Source organism: Lampris incognitus, chromosome 1, assembly GCF_029633865.1.
Source record: "Lampris incognitus isolate fLamInc1 chromosome 1, fLamInc1.hap2, whole genome shotgun sequence".
Taxonomy (NCBI): domain Eukaryota; kingdom Metazoa; phylum Chordata; class Actinopteri; order Lampriformes; family Lampridae; genus Lampris; species Lampris incognitus.
The window spans coordinates 28,009,545-28,035,474 of NC_079211.1; the positions used below are offsets into that span (position 1 = coordinate 28,009,545).

Genomic DNA, 25,930 nt, shown 5'->3' on the forward strand with positions numbered 1-25,930 from the left:
TCCCTTCTACCCTTTCTATCCAAAACTCTTGAACGTGCTGTCTTTAACCAACTTTCTTTGTACCGCCACCAGAGCAACCTCCTGGACCCCAACCAATCTGGGTTCAAGGTGGGTCACTCGACAGAGTTGGCCCTACTTGCAGTGACAGAATCGCTGCACTCTGTGAGAGCAAAATCTCTCTCCTCTGTCCTGATACTCCTGGACCTGTCAGCTGCGTTCAACACAGTGAACCACCAGATCCTCCTCTCTACCCTTGAGGGGCTGGGTGTCACCGGCTCTGCACTCTCAATGTTTGCATCCTACCTGATGGGTCGGTCCTACCAGGTGACATGGAGGGGATCTGTGTCAGAGCCCCACAGACTGACTACAGGCGTTCCACAAGGTTCAGTTCTGGGTCCTCTCCTGTTCTCCCTGTACACAACATCCCTGGGTTCTGTTGTTCGCTCGCATGACTTCTCTTACCATTGTTATGCCGATGACACCCAGCTGATCTTGTCCTTCCCTCCCTCTGACACACAAGTAGAGACACGCATTGCTGCGTGCTTGACTGGCACCTCAAGAGTGGATGGGGACACACCACCTGAAGCTCAATCTGGACAAGACAGAGCTGATGTTCCTCCCGGGGAAAGGTTGCCCACACCGAGACCTGGCCATCACCCTTGACAACACCATGGTGATGCCAACTCTGACTGCGAGGAATCTGAGTGTGATTCTCGACGACCAACTGTTGTTTGCTGCAAACGTTGCATCGGTTGCTCGCTCCTGCAGATTTCTCCTCTATAACATCAGGTGGATTCACCCATTCCTCACCGACGAGATGGCACAGGTGCTCATCCAGGCTCTAGTCATCTCCCGGCTGGACTACGGCAACTCCCTCCTTGCTGGCTCCCCGGTGTCAGCCATCAGACCTCTTGAGCTTGTTCAGAAAGCTGCAGCTCGTCTGGTGTTCAACCGCCCTAAGTTCTCCCACACAACTCCCCTTCTCATGTCCCTACACTGGCTCCCAGTAGCTGCTCGCATCTAGTTTAAGACTCTGGTGCTAGCCTACAGGGCAGTGAAAGGAACACCTCCTTCCTATCTCCAGGCCATGGTCAAGCCCTACACCCCTGCCCGACCACTTTGCTCTGCTGCCATAATGCCTGGTTGCCCCATCGTTCAGAGGCCCCTGCTGCCGATCGACCCAGTCACGGCTCTTTTTTGCCCCCACAGTGGTGGAATGAACTCCCCACTGATGTCAGGACAGCGGAGTCGCTGCCCAATTTTCGGCGCAGGTTGAAACTCACCTGTTCAAGAACTACTACCCTGTTACTTGCTCTTAGCACTTATTGTATTTACTCATTTAAAAAAAAATCTCTTTCTCGCACTTTTACTTTAGCACTGGTTTTGCTCTTAGATGCTTGTTTAGAGAGAAGATGCACTAATGACCTCTGATGACTAGTAGTTCTCTTGATTTCCTGCGTTAAATGCACTTATTGTAAGTCGCTTTGGATAAAAGCATCGGCTAAATGACTGTAATGTAATGTAATGACTGTATTTTCCCACAGCTTATTTCCATTTCCTCCGATAGTGTCATGGCTGCCCCCAGTTCTGGTCACTCCAGTCCTGTTTTTTCAGGTTTCTCTTGTCATGCCTAGTCCTGCTTACAGCTATTTATTTACCTTGCCTAATCTTAAATATTGATCCATGCCACAGTTGCCGTTCTGATCTCCCCCATGGTGAAGCTATGCTCTTGAACCCCCCAGGACTGGCGAGAACGCCAGCTGATGTCTGTGGGAAGGGGATACTGTCATGGCCGTTCCCAGTCCCAGCCATTCCATCCCTGGTTCCAACGTCTCTTATTTTGTCCTGTTCTGACAGCACCATCCAAGCCATGAGCCTCCACCAGTTTTATACTGTTACCCATTTTTTGATTGTTCAATCAAGTTTATGTGTCTCTAAGTTTGGCTGTTTAGTTTGTTCGTTGTCAGAGCGTTCCACGTCTGTCCCATGTCTACCATGTCACCACCATGTTACCACGTCTGTACAATGTCACCACCATGTTACCACGTCTGTACCATGTCACCATCATGTTACCATATCTGTACCATGTCACCACCATGTTACCACATCTGTACCATGTCTCTACTAAGTTACCACATCTGCACCATGTCCCCACCATGTTATCACGTCTCTACCATGTCACCATCATGTTACCATAGCAGTACCATGTCCCCACCATGTTACCACATTTCTACCATGTCACCATCATGTTACCATGTCAGTACCATGTCACCATCATGTTGCAATGTCTGTACCATGTCACCACCATGTTACCACGTATGTATGTATGTATGTATGTATGTATGTATGTATGTATGTATGTATATATATATATATATATATACTATGTGTGTGTGTGTATCCACAGGATGTTACAATGAAATGTTCGATGTGGAAAAGAGCTAAACAATTCAGGAGCAAAAATATATTCTATAGCTCAAAGTTGTTAAATGGCAGAACAAGCCTGTTTCATGCTCAGTTTACTCATCAGCTGCACTGAAAAGACAGGAGGCGGAGCTGGAGATGGCAGAGTTGAAGATGCTAAGATTTTTGTTGGGAATGATGAAGAAGAACAGGATTAGGAACAAGTATATTAGAGGGACAGCTCAGGTCAGACGGTTTAGAGACAAAACAAGAAAGGCGAGATTGAGATGGCTTGGACGTGTGGAGAAGAGATGCTGGGTATATTGGGAGGAGGATGCTGGCGCTGCCAGGGAAGAGGAAAAGAGGAAGGCCAAAGAGGAGGTTTATGGATGTGGTGAGGGAGGATGTGCAGGTGGCTGGCATGACAGAGGAAGATGCAGAGGACAGGAAGAAATGGAAAGAGATGACCCGCTGTGGCGACCCCCAATGGGAGCAGCTGAAAGTAGTAGTAGTAGTAGTAGTAAGGCTGTGAGCTATAACCCTAAACTGTAATATATGATTCTCCTACTCACTCCTGCACATCCAATTACACCCTAACACATCTGCCAATGTTTTGTTTGTGTTGTTTGTTTGTTTGGTTTGGAGCTGCCTCGCAAAAGCCATTGGTTGTTTTCAGTTTTCTTTTATGAATGTCTGCTTCAGGCAACATCTTCCAAAAACAATTTTCTTCTCAGTGAAACATGGTGTTTGACAGTGGGGTGCATACGAACTATGTCTCACCATCTCTCCCTTACTCTTTCTCTCTTTCTGTCTCTCTGTCTCTGTCGCTCTCTCTCTCACACACACTCTCTCTTTGTCTTGGTCTCTCTCTCTCTCTTTACAGACATTTTCAGTTCCATATGTCACTAGAGCTTCGTCTCTGACATTTAAACTGAAATGGCCACTGTTAATCTTCCCCAATTCTCAGTTACATTCAAAATATTATTTTGCCATGTTTTCAATATCTAATTTCTTGGACGTTAATTCGGCTCTAGTCCCTCCATCCCTCCAGAGGCTCTCTTTGCTCTTTCATCCCTTTATCATTCCTCTCCTCCCTCTGTCACGCCTCGTTCCAGCGCCTTTTTTGGGCGAAACAGAGTAACGTAACACCCCTGAGGAATACTTACAAAACACAAAGCCAAGAGAGAAGTGGGATTGTTTTTCCTCCATATTTGTCTTTCCTCTCTCTATCTCTCTCTCTCTCTCTCTCTCTCTCTCTCTCTCTCTCTCTCTCTCTCTCTCTCTCTCTCTCTCTCTCTCTCTCTCTCTCTCTCTGTCTCCTTCTCTTCCTTTTCCTCTATGCCTACTGGGTGAGAGAGGTGAAACACCTTTTTAATTAGCGTGTCAAAGCCTGAAAATAAAGCTCCTTTTGCAAACAACAGTAAGAGTTTCTCTGCAGGGGACAGTAGATGAAAGTTCCCATTTATTTAATGTTTAATTTGTTTATTTGTTCCTCAAAAACAACAGCTGAGGTCAGACAGAAGAGAGGTACAATAAGGTGTAGATGAAGACATGCGCACACACACACACACACACACACACACACACACACACACACACACACACACACACACACACACACACACACACACTAACCAGTGACTCAAGACCAGTTGAGTCACAATTAATTTGAGGTCACTTTCTTCTCTCTGACAGAATGTGTTGTCATTGTGGCCTGTGCAATCAGACCATGACTACTGTTACTATCCAATCACTGCTATCCAACCTGGCCTTCATTCTGCAATAGAGGGCAGTAATAATGTTTCATCATCCTCCTCTCATCTATCCTTTATTTTGTCTCTCCGAAGGAACATTGGTGGTAAAAAAAATCTTGGCAACATAAAGAGTGGGCAGTCTACTTTCCAGCTTTTCATTGTTAACCTTTCCCATAATGGAATTTTGGAGTATGAGCTGTAACATGCTTTTATGTTGGGAGCCCTAGTTGGAAGCAAATGAAAGGTAATAGGGTTTTTTTTAAGACCTCAATCATTGCTGCACTCTGTCAAATAAAACTTTGTTGCATAGTGGAGTTAATAATCTTGCAATTTCACACTTGGACTTAATGAATGGCTTTTCAATGCAAGCCATCCCATCTGTCACAAACGTTTTGTTAAAAGTGATTCAGTGACTGCTCTATGATTCCAACTCCCAGAGGCATGGGTCAAAACTACAGCCCAGTGTATCACACACATCTGTATTTCTGCCTAAATTTAATGAAAGTGATTCAATGGCTTCGTCCTGATTCTACATGCACCATTGTATATGTTTCTCTGCGGCAAATTACCAACTATAAGGCCAAACACTCAGCCTGTAATGGTGACCCCCAAGCTCCCTGATGAACTTAATTCTACTGTCGTTTTGATAAAACCTTAACCCGCCAACAGAGTCTGCCTACAGTGGAAGCCCCCTGAGTCCACCTTTTGTGATAGGAGAGAACGAGGTCAGGTGTCTGCTGCGCAATCAGAACAGCAGAAAAGCTGCAGGCCTTGTTCTTGTGTCCTCAAGACGCTTTAAAATGGTGTACTGCTGAACTTGCTTCTGTTCTGACTCATCTTTTTAATTGGTCTACCAACCAGTGTAAAGTACCAGCATGGTTTAAATCTGCAGTAATAAATCCTATGCCTAATAAGCCCATTTTTAGCTGTTTAAATGACTACAGGCCTATTGCCTTAATATCTTTTGCAATGTGTTTGAGCATTTCGTATGTAAATGTCTGTCCAGTGCTGAGCTAGATCCCAATCAATTTGCGTACAGGGCCAATAGCTCAGTGGATGATACTGTATCGCTCTGTCTCCACTCCATCTTGCAGCGTCTAGAGGTGCCTGCCACCTACTGTTCATTGACCATAGCTCAGCTTTTAATACAATAATCCCCACAATGCTATATAACAAACTTTTGCAGCTAGGTTTCCATCAGTGTCTATGTCTCTAGTTCTTAGACTTCTTACTGGGCACAACACAGGTTGTCAAATTCAACAATAGATTTTCAAATTCATTGACCATTAATACCCCTCAGGGGTGTGTCCTCTCACCTCTGCTCAACTCATTGTACACCAATGACTTTATTTCACACTCTGACACTGTAAAAATGACTAGGTTTGCTGATGATACAACACTGGTGGAACTGATTTCCTGTAATGATGAGAAAGCTTATAGAAAGGAGGTCTCCTCTCTTGTCCACTGGTGTAGCAATAACAATCTGGAACTGAACATCAACAAATCTAAAGAACATGTGGTTGTCTTCCATAAAAAACAGGGAGCGCCACTACTGCTGGCCATTAAAAACCAGGTGGTAGAGAGAGTGGATCGTTTCAAATTCCTTGGGACTACAATATCCTCCTCCCTGAAAAGGGAAGACAACGTCACCACATTCCAGAAGAAAGCTCACCAAAGACTATTTTTTCTAAGGTGGCTTAGGAAAATTGGAGTGTCAAGTTTTGCAATGTTACAGTTCTACAGAGCTGTAATAGAAAGTGTGCGCCCTTTCTCAATAACTGTATGATATGGCAATTCTGGCAAGTTGCATGCATAGCTTCAAAAATAATTGACTGGGGCGTCCGGGTAGCATAGTGATCTATTCCATTGCCTTACCAACATGAGGATTGTCGGTTCGAATCCATTCGAAAATATATAGTATATATATATGCTGACTCGGGTTAGTGCAATACACAGACTATTTATCTAGTGTAATAGATTACACTTATTTTTACACTTATGCATACATTATATGTTGATTGTGCTGCAAATGTCTATTGTATTTTTCGACTATTTGTGTGTGTGTGTGTGTGTGTGTGTGTATATATATACTATATATATATATATATATATGAAGGGGAAAAAAACTCTTAATACATAGCAGTACAAGCTTGTTTCATGCATCGTGTACTCATCATCAGCTGCTAATGTGATTCAACAAAGAAAAACAGTTTATGGTGCCCTCCGTCACGCTCCTAATTTCGATGGACAGCAACCAATGAGAGGAGAAAACATTTGAACTATTACAACCAATGGGGTAGTAGTTACGATGCACAGCAACCAATGATGGGGTAGAAAATATTACAATTATTTATATATATATATATATATTTTTTGCAACATTGGAGAGTTGCACTTAATTTCATTGTACAGCTGTGCAATGACAAATAAAGACATTCATTCATTCATCCCCGTGTTGCCTTCGGCTTGGTCGGGCGTCCCTACAGACACAATTGGCTATGTCTGCGGGTGGGAAGCTGGATTTAGGTATGTGTCCTGGTCGCTGCACTAGCGCCTCCTCTGGTTGGTCGGGGAGCCTGTTCGAGGAGGAGGGGGATCTGGGGGGAATAGCGTGATCCTCCCACGTGCTACATCCCCCTGGCGAAACTCCTCATTGTCAGGTGAAAAGAAGCGGCAGACGACTCAACATGTATCGGAGGAGGCATGTGGTAGTCTGTAGTTCTCCTTGGATCGGCAGAGGGGGTGGAGCAGCGACAGGGACAGCTCAGGGAGCAGGGTGATTGGCCCAGGTACAATTGGGGAGAAAAGGGGGGAACAAAATCCCCCCAAAATAAATAAATAAATAAATAACTGACTGTGAACTCCCCACCATTTTGAATTATACTATATCCGCATTCAGTGCAAAAGTTTTAAAATTTTAAAGGATTCTTCACACCCGGCCAACCCCCTATTCAGTCATGTCCCTTTGGGTAGAAGACTCAGAAGTATCAAGACCCAAACATCTCGCTTCCACAATAGCACTTACCCTGCAGCAATCTGCATCCTAAATGCTTCACTGGCTGTACAAGTATAGTCTCCTTAAGCACATGCACTTTAATTTGTCACTTTAAGGGCATGGGACATATGGTTGCGCTAACTGAATTATAGTTGTAACAGTATGTTTTTGTGGACACTCCTTGTATGTATTGTGTGGTTATATGTTTACTGTTGTTATCTTTGAACACACCAAAACAAATCCAAAGCAACTGTAAAGTTGATATGGCAATAAATTATTGAATCTTGAATCTCTGTTGGCCCTGTAAAGAATTTACACAAAATTGGTTTCAGAACAGTGCTGGTGTTTGTGTCATATGTCACTTTCAGCCAGATTTATCACAAACTCCTGCAGTATCCAGGAGGATGAAGAAGGGGTGAGTTTTGCCCCCTGTGAGAGTAAACACTGTCAGGTCGTAATCTCAATTTCAAAGCATTCAAAATTATGAACCCCGCTCCAAGTGACTGCTGAAATTGCAAATAAAAATCACTTTTAAATGTCACTTATAAGGCAATCAAACTACAGAAAATGAAATCTTGACATATTTTGAGAAACTGTGTAATCTTCAGTTAGTTTCTTTCAGTATGAATATACTGTGAACAGTGTATTCATTCATTCATTCATTCATTCATCTTCAACCGCTTCTCCGGGGTCGGGTCGCGGTGGCAGCAAGCTAAGTAGGGCACTTCAGACGTCCCTCTCCCCAGCAATGCCCTCCAGCTCCTCCTGGGATCCCAAGGCGTTCCCGGGCCAGATTGGACATGTAATCCCTGCGGCGAATTCTGGGTCTACCCCAGGGTCTCCTCCAAGTTGGCCGTACCCAGTAAACCTCCAAAGGAAGGCACCCAAGTCCCAGGAGGCATCCTAATCAGATGCCCGAACCACCTCAACAGGTTCCTTTAAACGCGAAGGAGCAGCGGCTCTAATCCGAGCTCCCTGCAGATGTCCGAGCTCCTCACCCTATCTCAAAGGCTGAGCCCAGACACCCTACAGAAGAAACTCACTTCACCCGCTTGTATTCGCGATCTCACCCTTTCGGTCGCTACCCAAAGCTCATGACCTTAGGTGAGGGTTGGAACGAAGATTGACTGGTTTCACCAAAATGGTCCGGTACAACGTCCACGTAACTGCTGATGCTGCACCAATCTGCCTGTCAATCTCCCGCTCCATTCTACCCTCACTCGTGAACAAGACCCTGAGATACTTGAACTCCTTCACTTGAGGCAACAACTCATCCCCGGCGCGGAGGGAGCAATCCACCATTTTCCAGTAGAGAACCATGGCCTTAGACTTAGAGGTGCTGACTCTCATCCCAGCCATTTCACACTCAGCTGCAACCCTCCAGTGCGTGCTGGAGGTCGCGTTCTAATGAAGCCAACAAAACCACATCATCTGCGAAGAGCAGAGATGCAATTCTGAGGTTCCCAAATCGGACACACCCCTCACCTTGGCTGCGCCTTGAGATCCTGTCCATGAATATCACAAACAGAATCGGAGACAAGGGACAACCTTGGCAGAGTCCGACACCGACCAAAAATGTGTTTGACTTCATGCCGAGAATGTGGACACAGCTCTCACTTTGGTTATATAAGGACCGGATGGCTTGTAGCAACTGCCCCGGTACCCCATACTCCCCACAGAGTCTAAGCCACGTGACCAGCATTACCATGTAAAATAACAAAAAAAGAAAATTAGTCACACATCTTAGTGAGAGAATGATATAAAATTGAGACAGGATAACAAAATTATATGGATTTATAAGATATATAAAAAAAGTGATGAGGGGAATGCCAAGCAGTGTCCAGGTGGCGACCACTGTCACCACAGAGACCTGAGAGGACCGACTGCACGTGCACAGAGGGGACACTCACATGACACCATTCACACAGAGAAAAAGAAAGGAGAAGACATCATTCAGAGAGAAAGAGAGAGAGAGAGAGAGAGAGAAATTACATGTGAGAGAGAGAAGAGTTGGCACTAGTCATTAGTCATAATCAATTAAGTCATCAATTAGTCATAATCTATCTGCTATAATGTCGTCGGCAGAACAGTGCTTGGTAAATTCATTGAGACAGAAACTGACCCGCCATGCAGCACAGGTTGTAAAGCACTCAACTTAAAGGTAACTAATTGTAGGTTAAGGCAAAAAGATGAGTTGTAAGTTTGGATTTAAAGGAGCCGACAGACTCTGATTGTCTGATGGCAGCAGGCAGTTTATTCCAAAAGAACAGGGCCTGACAGGAAAAGGCCCTGCCACCAGCTGACTTCTTCTTAACTTTGGGTACACACAGGAGCCCTGTATTTTGAGAGCGAAGAGCTCGAGATGGAATGTACGGTTTAAAGAGATCCGACAGGTAAGATGGGGCAAGCCCATTAAGGATTTTATAAGTCAGCAGAAGCACCTTGAATTCTGATCTAACATGGATAGGAAGCCAATGAATGAAGGCAAGAATTGGTGGAATATGGTCAAATTTCCTAGATTTAGTTAGGATTCTAGCAGCAGCATTCTAAACCATTTGAAGACTTTTAGTACTAGAATGTGGCAGAACTGAAAACAGAACATTACAGTCATCAAGTCTGGATGAAACAAATGCAAGTATTAGAGTCTCTACATCAGCCATGGACAGAAAAGACCAAATTTTAGCTCTGTTACGTAAGTGAAAAAAGGCAGTTTTGGTGATTTCTTTAATGTGCTTATCAAAGGAAAGGCTGGGCTCAAACATACCACCAAAATTTTTGGCTACTACGCTTTAGAAAACCACAGAGTTGTCGATTTTTATTGTTACTTGATCAAATTGGTGTCTGTGTCTAGCAGGGCCAATGACCAGCATCTCGGTTTTATCCGAATTTAAAAGCAGAAAGTTTAGTGACATCCAATTTTTCACAGCAGCCAAGCAGGCCTCTAAATTAATCATTTGAGTATGGTCATCAGCCCTTATAGGCACATACAGCTGAGTATCATCAGCATAGCAATGGAAATTTATTCCATAACTGCATATAATTTGGCTAAGAGGCGAAATATAAAGAGAGAAAAGAAGAGGGCCGAGAACTGAGCCCTGAGGTACATCATATTTGACGTCAGAAAATTTTGAAGTAATATTACTATCGCAGACACAATGTGTTCTTCCAGATAAGTAGGACTTAAGCCAAGAGAGAGCTAAGTCAGAGACATCAAAATTACAATTTAATCTGTTTAATAGTATACAGTGATCAGTGGTGTCAAAGGCTGCACTGGGGTCCAATAGTAGAAGCACAGAAGTGGAATCAGAGTCCATAGCTAGTAAAAGATCGTTCACCACTCTGGTCAGAGCAGTTTCAGTGGAGTGACAGGCCCTGAAAGCCGATTGAAAAGGTTAATATAGATGGTTTTCTTCTATATGGGTCGAAAGTTGTTGATACACAACTCTCTCTACTACTTTAGAAAAGAATGGAAGATTAGAGACTGGTCAATAGTTATTAAGAGACCCTGGATTGAGGTGCAGTTTTTAAGTAGAGGTTTAAACACAGCTGTCTTAAAACTGCTGGGAACGATGCCAGTAGTAAGTGATAAATTAACAATGTCTAGCATTGTAGGTCCCAGAAAAGGCCAGAGGTCTTTAAAAAGTTTTGCTGGTAAGGGGTCAAGTATGCAAGTAGTAGGTTTAGAAGCTGACACGAACATAGAAAAAGTATCAAGATAGATAGCCTCAAAAGCTCTAATAACAGTGACTATCCAGTGTATAGATATGAATTTGGTATGACAGGATCTGCAGGAGTAATTGGAGTTCCTCTGTCACCCCAGCCACCTGCATGTCCTCTCTCACCACATCCATAAACCTCCTCTTTGACCTTCCTCTTTTCCTCTTCTCTGGCAGCTCCATATTCAGCATCCTTCTCCCAATGTACCCAGCATCTCTCCTCCACACGTCCAAGCCATCTCAATCTTGCCTCTCTTGCTTTGTCTCCAAACCATACAACCCTGAACTGTCCCTCCAATATACTTATGTGTAATATTTAAGTTTCTTTCAGTATGAATATACCATGTACAGTGTAATTATATCAAAATGTTGTTATATCAAATTGAGCCTCTAATTTCCAATTTTAAGTGTCATCATCTATGTCTAGGTATTTCTCAGGGGGATCTACACGCTAATGGCAGGCGAGAGAGAGAGAGAGTCAGTGCAGTGGACACAGTGTGTAAACTGAATTGCGCAGCACAAAGAAGAGGTTGACCATTCGCACTCTAGGTTTCAGCACAGTAACAAGAATTTTATATCTGTAGTGATGGCAGCAATAGAGAGTGGAAGCTGATTAATGTTCTCACATCCTCACAGGAATACAATAAAGGAACCAGAGATATAGAGAGATACAGCGGCTAGGATGAAAATGTATCTCTCATACACACACACACACACGCACACTACACAGAATATACATTATGCTCAATATTCTTGGAATGGGGGCTTCAAAGGGAATACAAAAAAAAATCAACAAAATATTTCTTAGTGTTGTATTACCCCAAGGCAACATTGTGGGCCACTACCACGTTCATTGATATGGCAGCAAAGCTGATTATATTGCCTCCAAATTGACTGGGAACAGACAACTATGGCACGCTGATCAATGACAATCCTCCTCCTTTTGGTTAGGTTAAAGCCACCCTCATCAACATAGGTGTTATTTGTTGGGCTGCCTTCTAAATCCAGAATCCTCTAAAGAGAGAATGTGAACTGGGTATTTGGTGATTTAGGCCTCGGTGCAGGGAGTGTGTATTGCTGCTTCTTTACAGTGTATATGTACTGTCTACTGGCCCTCTCAGAGGAAAACAGTGGCGCAGCTGGTCCTGGGTGCCATTGTCTGCAAACATATGTTGTCGATGTCACACATTACAGAAACTGTAATTTCACATTATCACCCCCACATTCAACCCACATCAGTTCGCCTACCGTCCCAAAAGGTCTAATGAGGATGCCATTGCCACTGCCCTGCACTTTGCTCTGACCGACCTTGAATTTAACAACACATACATCCAGATGCTGTTTATAGATTATAGCTCTGCCTTCAACACTATCATCCCCGTCAAACTAACCACCAAACTCCTCTCCCTTGGCCTCAACCCCTCCCTCTGTACCTGGACCCTGGACTTCCTGACCAACAGACCTCAGTCTGTTAGGTTAGGTGACCACACCTCTTCCACCCTGACCCTCAGCACAGATGCCCCTCAAGGCTGTGTTCTGAGCCCCCTCCTTTTGTCCCTCTTTACCCACGACTGCCTGCCAACTCACCCTTCAAATGTTATAGTTAAGTTTGCAGATGACACCACAGTCATTGGCCGTATCACCAATAATGATGAGAGAGCCTACAGGGACGAGATTCAGCACCTCACATCATGGTGTACTACCAACAATCTTGTCTTCAATGGGCAGAAGACGAAGGAGCTGACTGTGGACTTTAGGAGGTCTAGATGCTGCAGCTACTCCCCCATACACATCAATGGGGTGGAAGTGGAACGTGTTACCAGCTTTAAATTCCTTGAAGTCCACATCAGCGAGGAACTTTCCTGGACATTAAACACCCAGGCCCTTGTGAAAAAGGCCCAACAATGCCTGCATTTTCTGAGGAGGCTGAGGAGTGCCCGTCAATCCCCCAAAATTCTCACCAACTTCTACCACTGTACCACAGAGAGCATCCTGACCAGCTGCATCTCAGTGTGGTACGGCAACTGCACCTCAGTAGACCAGAAAGCTCTGCAGTGGGTCGTCAAGGCGGCCCAGCATATCACCGGTACCCAGCTCCCAGCCATAAAAGACATTTATCACAAATGCTGCCTTCTAAGGGGTCTCAGCATCAGCAGAGATCCCACCCACCCCAATCATGGACTGTTCTCCCCCCTGTGCTCTGGGAGGCACTACAGGAGCCTCAGAGCCCGCCCTACCAGGCTCAAAAACAGCTTCTTTCCCCAAGTTGTTGCCCACCTGAACCTGGCTACCCACTGAATGCCTGTAGATATTCTAAAATATTTTGTACTCTTGCTCTTTTTTAACTTATTTTTAGCTTTTGGTCTTCATGTGTGTATATCTTATACTGTGTTTGCTGTGTTTGTCTTTGTCTGTCTTGCACTGTTTGGTGAAGCTACAGCCCTCGTTTCATTTTTAACATGTGACTGCACATTGTTTTTAATGACAATAAATTGAATTGAATTGAACTGAATTGAATTGAATTAACCTGCCGAACATGAATGTAAACACATGAACAAATTGAAATCACTCTCCTTCACTCTATTTGAGTTTCTCTCCAAGGGTACACTGTACACTTACTTCATACCTATGGCATTTATTCTCAGGACTTGATTTGTGACTGTATTGTCACATGTAATGAAATACTTTGTCCTATATTATTCTTTGTAGTGCTTCTTTGAGCCAGATGGTGTTGCTTTGTATGACCATATGAGTGCTTGTTCTTGGTGCTCTAGGCTAGTATAAGATTATCATAGTATTAGCCAATTTATGTAGACACTACCCGTATTAGGGAGTATTATTTTTGCAGTAAATATAACCTACTGATTTACATTAGTACATTAACATGTTGAGATCACTTTGACCTAAAGCATAAATCGATGTGGCTACCAAGGAGGAGGGTTTTAGGAAACACAGCTTCACAGAACTAGAATTTCCTTGTATGTAGTTCTGTGCACTGTCACGGTCAGCGTAAAGTTTATACTGAAATACTGGTTTATAAATGCAATGCCCACAGTGCACTTACCTGTTTTCTCTAAGGAACCTTCAAATGATTGACGCCACATTAGATCCGCTCACATTAGATTTGACTTTCCAGCTTCTCTCAGGGTAACACTGTGGCTAATAACATGGTCAGTTGCCCTTAATACAGTTGAGATTCTTCTTCTGTGCCCTCTCCCTCTCTCCTGTCCTTCCCCCTCCCCTCTCCTCTAACGCTCCTCTTTCAGATTTTCTTCAGCTCTTTGTACCTCCTCTTCTCACCCCGCTGTTCTTCTAGCCTCTCTCCTTCTCCCCTACTTCCTTCCCCACCTAATCGACCTCCTCTCAGTCTTTCTGCTCCTCCTCCCATTCTTTTGCCTCCCTCTTTCATTGTTTTTTCAGACTCAAGAGCCTCCATAGGTGAACTATTTTTATACTTAAGGTACTGATTGCTGCGTGAACAGTTTAGCAAGTCGCACGTGCTGTTATGACTGCTTCACAAATGTAGCTAATATCAATTCGATGGAAACTGAGAACATGACAAGATGGCAAGCAAGCATAAATTAAATTTGAACCTTACAGTATGTTTCTTGTGTTTGGAAAAATGTTATACACATTTTGGCAATTTGTGTGAAGACAATCAAAAAGTCACTGTGAGTTTTGCTTTCCTTACCAAAGGTTTAGGTTGCTGTGTTATCTGTTTTGAAAACATAGATCTTGGTTTGGAGAGGTTTGTGTGAAGTGTTTGGGGAAATTGGTATATGTAATTTCTTGATGCATGCTCAATAACTGAGGTAAGGAAATCCCAGAAAGTTGAGTCAGTTCATCTGGACACAAACTTTAGTGGGACAAATGTTTCATCACTCATCTAAGGGACTTCGTCAGTCTAAACTGACTGCAGGTATCCCCAATTTCATAAACAGCACAGTTGCCTAACGACTGAAACCGGTGATCAGTTTCATATGCACATTGCCATGGCCATTAATTAATTACAATGGCCACATGTACTATTCACAAACCATGTCCCCACCAACACAGTGACGAGGGAAGTGGAGAAATACCACAGAAAACAGGCCCTGGGTAAGTGTAGTTATCCTAACCGGATGTTTGTCAAATCCAGGAAGATGCCCAAACAGTGCACCAGCCGATCAAAGAGAGGAGAAGGACAGCAGCTGCCTAAGCATAAACCAGTGGTGATTCCGTATGTGGCGGGAGTGTCGGAACCATAAAAATTGAATTGAAGTAAAATGGACATTGAACTGTTTGCCGTGGTCATTTGAGTAGTTCAAAAAGAAAATGGCGATTGTTGTTAGTTGTTATGGTGACAACACATTTCAGTGAGTCCGCGACTTGCCGCAAGTCAGTTTATACGGAAATTTATACAGAAGTAAACCCGCGACAATGGTCACAGTTCTATGCAATAGTAGCGATTCAAATAAAAATGGCCATCGCTCTGACCATCCTACTACTATGTTGATTTGAATGGGAATGTCCATTCTACTCCAATTCAATTTCTATGGTTGGAGCAGTTGAGACAGATATTTTCCAAACACCGTATCTTGGTTGCTTTCAAACCCCAAAACACCCTGCACCAGAAATTGATACACCCCAAGGATCAAGTCCCCCAGCATAATCTGAGCAATACAGTGTATGCTGATAAGTGCCAGGAGGATTGCCGTGATTTGTACTGTAATGATCACGAATGACTAGACTCGCTAGCCGGGTCACCACCCGTGGTGCGGGCGACCCGGGTTTGCATCCCAGCTGCGGCAGCTTCCTGGCTGCCCCCTGAATTCGCTACATTGGTATCAGAAGTGGGATGGTGAGACCATGAGGCCATCGGAAGCACGTGTGCTCAGAGGCGTGAGGGAGCTGGTATGCTGAAGCACGGGGACGCGCCTCCCGAAGGAGGGGGATAGTATAATGACTACAGATGACTAGACTCGCTGGCCCTTGGCTAATGAGTCGGACCCTTTAGTCGACTAGTTAGTGCAATCGCCCATGGTGCAGGCAAGCTGGGTTTGCTTCCCGGCTGCGGTGATGGTTCCTGGCTGCCCCCTGAATTCGCTACATTGCTGCCAGATTGGGATGGTGAGATCATGAGGCCATCGGAAGCACGTATGCCCAGAGGCATGAGAGCTGGTATGCTGAAGTGTGGGGACGCACTTCCTGAAGAAGTGGGAGTAGTGCAACGATCACGAACGACTAGATTCACTAGCCAGTTGGCTAGCCGGTTAGTTGACTGGTTAGCTCAGTCGCCCATGGTGCGGGCGGCCCGGGCTCATGTCCTGGCTGTGGCGGATTCCTGACTGCCCCCTGAATTTGCTACAATACATTGGGGGAACCAAACAGACTCTGGAGAAGCGGATGCCATAACACAGAAGAGCTGACGCATCAGGCCAGGATTCCGCAGTCTACACACATCTACAAGCCGGTGGCCATTCTTTCAATTATGAGGATATTCATGTAACCCAGTTATTTCTCTCTCAGCCCCCCTAGTCTACATGGGCCTCTCCTGCATGCCCTGGTTAAGATTAGTGTCTGCATTGTGTTAAGGGTGACTGTCTTGTGGGAGAGAAACGGAGCTGGGTTCTCTTATTGCAGTAAGATACTTTTATTTCCTTGACAGCAATAAGCAGCCATCACAAGTCCAGGAACCTTGCAAAATAATGCAATAGGACTTAACTAATACGTATGGCCAGCTATAGAGTGTATGCAGTCATGTGACAGTTTGTCCAAGCAACCATTTATATCGCATAGCAACAGAACCATCAGCCATATTGGTGTACCATTGAAGTGGGAGTTCAATATTGAACACACAAAACATGATTATCTGTACTCGTAGTGAATTAGTTACTAATGTAATAGGTCTAACTCTGCATTGTGTCATAAATGAAGACTTTCCCGAGATGTGCATATGTGATCTGTATTTGTGTGCAGAAAAGCATTCACATTATGAGTTTCTTACATGCTCTCATTCCATGCCTTTCCCCAAGAAATCCCAAAACAAAGAGAACAGTCAATTCCCAATAACATTACAGAAATAGTAAAAATAAATAAAAAACAAAATACATCAGTGCAAAGTATGAATAAATTAATCTAACATTGTATTTTCTATCAAAATAATAAAACTATGCATAAACCTACATACCTGTATTTGTGTGCAGAGAAGCGTTCACATTATGAGTTTCTTACATGCTCTCATTCCGTGCCTGTGTAATGTGAGTACAATCACTACGTGCTCCATACGAGTCTCAACAGCACCCACTAGCGTGACAAGACACATGACAGCCCTGCGACACACAAAAGCCTCGACACACTTCTACAGCAGATTTACACATAAAAACAACTGAAATGGCAATTCTAAAACACAACACCGTTGTTACACACTGACTTTACATGTGTTTTTAAGTACTTTTAACGTCATCTTTGCAACTATAAACGGCGAAATTATAGCGAGCAGAAACTACGCACCTTCCCCAAGAAATCCCAAAACAAAGAGGAAGTCAAGCCAGCGGAAACCAGACAAGTGCATTTCACAATAAAATGCTCGCTACCTCTGCTTGGATACAGCCCCCGCGATTTCCCAGAGAAAGGCGCTCACTCATAATGTGAAAACCCAAATGAAACATTAATTATTTACATTTTATAAGGACATACTAACACAAATTAACAACACTGGGTGAAAACAGGAACCCTGAAAACAAAAAACATTAACCTGTGTCTTTCAGAATAAAAGCCTGTGTTTCAACCCATACAGCATCCTCCGAAATATACCATGCCCTGTTCATGACACAGCACAACAACATCACACTACTACACTAACACACACCCAATGTGAATTACCAGTGTGTAGTATCTGTATAAATCGTCCACTGACTCAAGGAAAGTTTCTGCATGGCCCTAAAGTTGGTCTTTGCAATCAGTATTTTGAAGAAGAACATGAGCATATTGAATGATATCACAATCAAGCCAACTGGAAGGCAACTTGTGTTGCTCATCTGTTAGCTTACTGAGTAGAGCAAACCTCTCAGCATCACCAATGGCAGCTCCAGTGATTATCAAATCTTCATCTTTATTTGCTTAGTTGATTTGATTTTGCTTGGAGACACAACTAACTTTGCAAGCAGAGCACATACAGTTTGTGGATGCATTGTTTGGCATGCGTTTGTAACTGATGCATTGCAAATGAAAAAAACTTTCCATTTTTGCAGATGTCATTATGACATTCCAACAGTTTGTCAGTTTTCTTTGGCTCTTTGTTACAAATACAGATGATAGATGTTTGCTCAAGAGCTTTCTTGACAACAGGTCTTTCTTTTTGGGCTTTTTATGTTTAACTTCGTTCTTACATGTTTGACAAAGTGGGCAGATCCAGTTCCTTGGTATGTCAGCAATCTTTAAGCATGACATATGAAATTTAGTGATGGGACATAACTAATTACGACAAGAAACAAGTGCTGACTTTGTATCCATTCTGCAAAAGCATGCTGAATTTATATTGACAGTCTCAATATGTTGCAAGTCTCTTCTCTGTGTGTACCATCTCCCAAGAACTTCAGGTAAGATGCAGTATCTCCAGAAATGCGTAAGCCGTGGCAGAACAACATCCCAATGTGCAGGGTCAGGAATTGTTTGTATATGCCTTTGTTTTTGGAACCAAGGACTCAGAGAAGGGGTGTACAACACTCAATATAACTGGTTTATTTTTGCACATACTAAGTTTCTCAAATAAATCATTTATCTCAGTGGCATTTGGAACAGTGAGAATCTGTTTACTCTTTTCTGATTCAGCAACACCTTGATGTTCCTTTAAGCCTGGCGTAAATTTAACTGTTTGAGTATCTTTCAATTTGCTGGCTGATCGAAAATTTATTCCTCTAACTTCTGTATATGACACATCCTTAGCGTTGGGAGGCAAAATCCATGAACATTTAGTTTGTGTACAGGCTAACTTTCCCTTTATCCTGTTATATGTTTCGACATAAAATAGGATACTCGCCACATGTGAGCAACATTCGCCAAGACCAGCCATACATCGACAATGTGCACTCAGCACTGACAGTAACCACCTTAACCATGTCACTGGCCTTTGTGCTGCTTTCTACTGTTTTCCCCAGTATACTATATATATATCAACACGGATACAGGAAAAAAGATTTTAATGTATAGCAGTACAGGCCTGTTTCGTGCGTCTCGCGCTCATCAGCCTGTACTGCGATGAGTGCGAGACGCACAAAACAGGTCTGTACTGCTATACATTAAAATCTTTTTTCCTGTATCCGTGTTGATATTCTGCTCCTCATTAATCGAGCACTCAACACCATCGACGGTTTCTGAAAAAAAACGCTATATATATATATATATATATATATATACAGAAAGGCATACTCCATCCATCCAGTATCCAAGCCGCTTATCCTGAGTATGGTCGCGGGTATGCTGGAGCCTATCCCAGCAGTCATTGGGCGGCAGGCAGGGAGACACCCTGGACAGGCCGCCAGTCCACCACAGAGCACGCGCGCGCACACACACACACACACACACACACACACACACACACACACACACACACACACACACACACACACACACACACACACACACAAATTCACACCTATAGACAATTTAGTACGGCCAATTCACCTGACCTACATGTCTTTGGACTGTGGGAGGAAACCCACACAGACACGAGGAGAGCATACAAACTCCAGACAGAGGATGACCTGGGACGACCCCCAAGGTTGGACTACCCCAGGGTTCGAACCAATGACCTTCTTGCTGTGAGTCAACCGCGCTAACCATAGCGCCGCTATGCCGCCGGCCGGCCAGACAACAACAACAACAACAACAACATAATACTAATGATAATAATAAAAGAGGTTTAACAAGCCTTCTTTTGCCATGAAACAATTGGGGAACGATACTGTCCATGAAGGTGTTTGTGTCAAAGGCATTCTCATCTGCTGGTAACGAGGAAGGAGTCGATTTAGCGGGTTTCCCGTGTTTAAAAAAACCCCGCATATAAATGCTAATTTTGGTGGGAAAGGAGTATTAGACGAGTGATCAAACATTTCTCACACTAAGCTTTGTGTCCAGATGAACTGATTCAACTTTCTTGTTTGTAATTTGAGTGAAATCAGTGAAACTGTAGAATGCGTTTTGCAAAATTATCAAGATTTGGGTTAATTTTTTGTGTGCATTTACCTTATTTTGGAGCAATGTAACATATCAAGTGAGAAAATTACTAGCTGATAAAATGTACTGAGTGCCGTGACAGAAAAACGGCTAGTGACAAGCATGTCTTTGGATATGGGTAATCATAACTTAATTCCTGTCAAACCAAGCTGTCACAAGTGCAGCTGTGTACACACATACAGTACACATACAACAGACATGGATGTGTTTTACTTTACAAAAAAAGGAAAAAGAAATACTCTCTCCAAGAGAGCATACCTTATCAATATTATATAGAGAACAACATACGCACAGCCACCAACACCACCCAACTCCACTCAACAAGGGCTGAATAAACTAGTAGTGTGTTTGTGTGTGTGTGTGTGTTTGTGTGTGTGTGTGTGTGTGTGTGTGTGTGTGTGTGTGTGTGTGTGTGTGTGTGTGTGTGTGTGTGTGTGTGTGTGAGAACCACTACGTCTGAACTGTGACTCAAGTGTTGCTATTTCACAGTTATAAAGAGCACATATACTATGTGCTACAGAGAAAGAGAAAGAGAGAGCACAAATACTATGTGCTCTCTCTGTCTCTCTCTCTCTCTCTCTCTCTCTCTATATATATATATATATATATATATATATATATATTACATATCTATAAATGGGTGGCACGGTGGCGCAGTGGTTAGCGCAGTCGCCTCACAGCAAGAAAGCCATGGGTTCGAGCCCCGGGGTAGTCCAACCTCGGGGGTCGTCCCAATTCATCCTCTGTGTGGAGTTTGCATGTTCTCCCCGTGTCTGCGTGGGTTTCCTCCGGGGGCTCCGGTTTCCTCCCACAGTCCAAAGACATGTAAGTCGGGTGAATCGGCCATACTAAATTGTCCCTAAGTATGAATGTGTGTGTGTGTGTGTGTGTGTGGGTCCTGTGTGATGGCGTGGCGGCCTGTCCAGGGTGTCTCCCCACCTGCCACCCAATGAGTGCTGGGATAGGCTCCAGCATCCCCGCGACCCTGAGAGCAAGATAAGCGGCTCAGATAACGAATGTATATATAGATATGTATATATCTATATATATATAGAGAGAGAGAGCACATATATTCACATGCCTTCTAAATCAATTGACTTTCCCCTCTGCTGTTCCTGTTCCTCTGTTATCAGCTTGGCCTTTCGAAGCGTTGCGTCTTTTCACAGCCTCTCTACCAGGCAGTGTTGATGGAGCGTCATCACATTCATTTCATACCCACACAAATCCATCACACTCGTTTATTTAGCAACCTCTTATCAGGGGCAGACAACCTCGCTCTCGTACATCCTCAAATAGCGTTATCAAGGTAACCACTGTTCAATGCTGTGAAAGAATCAGAAATATGGAGTGTCATTTATGTGGCTCGTGCATACTTGTTAATTTACACGGATATGAGGACAGAGAGTCCTCTGCTCTTTAGTTGAGTGGAGAGAGAGAGACATAAGAAACAGAGATGCAGCAGAAGGATGAGGGTAAAGAGAGAGGACAAAAGAAAGGGTGATGCAACAAAGAATGAGGGGGAAAAGAGAGAGAGAGAGAGAGTGGGCTGATTTTGCAGCAGTGCTCCTGAATACGTTTAATTGGTTGGCTTAATAGACAGTGCTGCTCACTCGACTCTTAGATACTAGATGTGTAAAACTTTCTCCTCTCCCATATTCTTATCCATCCTTCTTTTTTTTACCCCCCCCCCTTACCCATCTCTATGCCTATCACTTTCTTCTATGCTCTTCCAGGGCTTAGTTATCAAGCCATTCAAGTTCTCCCTCCATAGTGATTTCCCCCAGCGAACCATCTCCACTCCTCTTAAGTTCTCAAACGTGCCCGTCTCCATTTCATTCAAGCCACACAGTGTCCCGAAACTATTTCACATTCAGAATGTGACTCTTTCCTCGTGGAATCACACTTTCTGTTCTGGAATTTTTACATGGGTAAGTGTCCGAGTGTGATAGCGTGTGTCTGTCCAATATGTGTGTGTGTGCATTTGCACGTGGGTACATAATCTCACCCGTGCATTCCCGTTTCTGTCTCAAATCTCCCGTTTCTCCGAGTGGAGGTCACACACTAATCCTAAATTGCCTCCGTCTTCTTTGTCAACCAAATACGATTGCCTCCTCCTTTCTTCCCTCTCCGTCGTTCACCTTTTTTCTCCTCTATCCCCTCACAGCGGCAAATTCATTTTGAAGAGGGGAGGAATCGGATGAGTTTCCTCCAAGAGCTGATAGATGGAGCCCAAATGAACAGCAGATAGGAACACAGCTCATAACGGACAAATATCAGGAGAGAGGTGGTGTCACCTCTCGGCATCCTGTCATTTTACAGGATGCTGAGAGGTTTTGTGTGCGTGTGTGTGTGTGTGCGCGCGTGTGCGTGTGTAAGACACACTCGTTTGTATGCATCACAGAAAGAGAAGACATGATTGAGCAGTCCTTGCCAGGGGAAGATATTTCCATTAATATCAATCGTTTCCCTCGAGGCTATCTAAACACACTTTTAACACATCTTTTTTTTTATTACCTGTATGTGTTCTCAAGGTGTTTGTGTTCATGTTTCAGCGATTGGGAAAGCGCTCATTTTCTCTCCCTGGCGGTTCAAGCAGCTAGGTTTTATTTTTCACCAGGAATATACTGCATTTACAACATGAAGTGAAAAGATCCTTTTGGAAGAACAACACCTCATGATCTCATCGTTGTTTAAAAAAAAAAAAAAAAACCTTCCGAGCTGTCCTGGTCGCTGCTCCACCCCCTCTGCCGATCCGGGTAGGGCTGCAGACTACGGCATGCCTCCTCCGATATATGTGGAGTCGCCAGCCACTTCTTTTCACCTGACAGTGAGGAGTTTCGCCAGGGGGACGTAGCGCATGGGAGGATCACACTATTCCCCCCAGTTCCCCCTCCCCCCCTGAACAGGTGCCCCGACCGACCAAAGGAGGCGCTAGTGCAGCGACCAGGACACATACCCACATCTGGCTTCCCACCCACAGACACGGCCAATTGTGTCTGTAGAGACGCCTGACCAAGCCGGAGGTAACACGGGGATTCGAACCGGAGATAACCGTGTTGGTAGGCAACAGAGTAGACCACTATGCTACCCGGACTCCATACAGTTACTTTTTAACTGACACTGATTTTGAACACAGGGCGTGTGTACGCAGGCAGCACGGTGGCGCAGTGGTTAGCGCGGTCGCCTCACAGCAAGAAGGTCCTGGGGTAGTCCAACCTTGGTGGGTCATCCTGGGTCGTCCTCTGTGTGGAGTTTGCATGTTCTCCCGGTGTCTGCGTGGGTTTCCTCCGGCGGCTCCGGTTTCCTCAGGTGAATCGGCCATACTAAATTGTTCCTAGGTATGAATGTGCGTGTGTGTGTGTTTGTGTGTGTGTGTTTGTGTGTCGGCCCCGTGATGGTCTGGTGGCCTGTCCAGGGTGTCTCCCCACCTACCGCCCAATGACTGCTGGAATAGGCTCCGGCATCCCCGCGATGCTGAGAGCAGGATAAGTGGTTCAGATAATGGATGGATGGATGGGTGTGTGTGTACGCAAAGGGAAAAATGGATGGAGGATAACCTTCACTCATGCTCACGCACATCCCTGAGTTTGTCTAAATGTGGCTCAGTCTTTAGCTAATTCAGCGGTGTGATTGAACACATGAACTATTGAGTAAACAGCAGCACTGTGTGTAATCAGGTCAGAGTCGGGCTGGTGTTCTCATTAGATGCCAGCTGTGGATCTAACGCAACCTATTAGTCCCTTAATGGAAGAAAGTTAGTCCCAACACAGTAATGGCTTGTCATGTGGCTTTGATCCATACACAAGTCATGTATTAATATAGACTTTGAAATATTTTTAGCCTTTTCATCGTGGTGACTGCCTGTGGCCTCCGAATATGTGAATATGTTTATGTTGCGTCTATCTGCAGTTGTGTGTGTAGGCATATGCTGTGGGAGGTAGAATGAAAAGATGGAAAAAATGGGGTGAAAACTCGCCCTGCTTTATGCGGGACTGCACAGCATTTTTATCCGTTGTCCCGCGTCCCACATATTGAGATGATGTCCCGCATTTTGATTGGCTCGAGTTTTCAAAAGTCAAGCCACTGCAGGACAGACGCTTTTCTAAAATCTGGCTTTTAGCCAATGACTGTGAAGAAAGCAGAGAAGGCTTTCATCACAGGGCTGTTTGATGTCAATCACACTGGGCACATGTGGGTCAAGTGCAGGTTAACCTGTCACCGTCTTTGCTGCCACAGGCTACACCCAATGGGGAAAATTGCGAGTCACCACAAAATCACTGCAGATTTAGGCGGAATATGATGGACAGTAACACCAAGAAAAGGATATGCAGCTGCAACAAAGACTGGGAGACAACTTACGACTGCTTGAAGCTGGTGCAAGGCGAGTCGCAGTTTTTTTTTTTTTTTTTTTTTTTTGCAAATTTGCCAGTTATTTTTCAGTTTCACACAGAGGGGAATACAACATGAAGCGACACAGGACATGTTAGTCTCACAAGAAATGTGTGGCTCAAAAAGAGATGTGCTGATTTATGGACTCATTCCTACTGAAACCCAAAGATGATTGCCAGACAGCTAAGGTAACAGTACCTGAAATAACTAGGGTTTACCACACTGTACGGCACTCCCACTCATACAGGTCAACAGACTGTGGTAGTAAGCTAGCATCGGTCATTTTTCCAGACTCAGAAATTGCAAAAAAAATGTCATGTGGTCATACAAAAGCAGCATCCATAGTTACAGATATGCTTGCACCTGCCTCCGTGGAGACTTGTGTGAGAGAATTAAAAAGATCAGTGGTTCAACTCCAAAGTGACAAAAATGCACACATGCCATTTTTTTCAATGGCTTGAGATGCTTCTAATCATGGTACTACAAAACTTTTCCCAATGTCTGTTAGATATTGGACACCAGAGTTGGGTTTGAAAAGCAAGATCCTTGACTTTTATGAGGATAGCCATGAGCGCTAATATACACCACCAGATTATGAACAAGTTAAAAGAAAATAACCTGCGACTGGACATGAAAACATACTTAAAGTCCTTCACATGCTAAAGGCCTAACCTGTAACTTGCATAGTCTATTGCATGCTACCGAATCAACCAGAGGGCAAAGCATAGAGATGCTTTACAAGCTAAGGAGCAGAATAAAAAAAAAAATTCTAATTTAGATAGACATTATCTCGAAAGTTTAGACTACCTCTCGGCATTGGTAACGTGTCCCACATTGTCCCACACAAACATATTCTGTCCCACATTTGGTTTGTTGGGATCTGGTTACCCTAAAAAACAAGTTAAGACAGAGAGTAGAAGTTACAGTGCAGTGTAAGATGATAATGAAAAGCTTCAAATCTGATTTAATAAAGGCAATGGCAAACAGGAAAATCTTCGGCCTTCATTTAAGAGAACTGAGAGTTGCAGCACACCTGCAGTTCACTGGGAGTTTGTTCCAGATATGTGGTGCATAGCAACTGAGAGCTGCATCTCCATGTTTAGTTCTGACTTTGATGGCGGAAAGCAGACCTGTCTGAGATGATCTGAGAGGTATGGGTGGTTCATAGCATAGCAGAAGATAAGAAATGTATTTTGCCCCTAAACCATTCAGTGCAGTGCTTTATAAACCAACAGCAGTATTTTAAAATCAATTATTTGACAGACAGGAAGCCAGTGTTACGACCTCAGAACTGGAGTGATGTGATCCACTTGTTTGGTCTCAGTAAGGACTCGAGCAACAGTGTTCTGAATCAGCTGCTGTTTGACCGATTTTCAGAGACCTGTAAAGATGCTGCTACAGTAGTCGAGTCAACTGAAGATAAATGCATGGACAAGTTTTTCCAAATCCTGCTGAGG

At 44.0% G+C, this 25,930-nt stretch overlaps 1 protein-coding gene across 1 annotated transcript in view; it reads left to right on the forward strand.

The window, feature by feature from the left end:
- LOC130121862 (testican-1-like) overlaps positions 1-25,930 on the forward strand; it is a 245,385-nt gene that overhangs the window by 155,710 nt on the left and 63,745 nt on the right. The window lies entirely within an intron of this gene.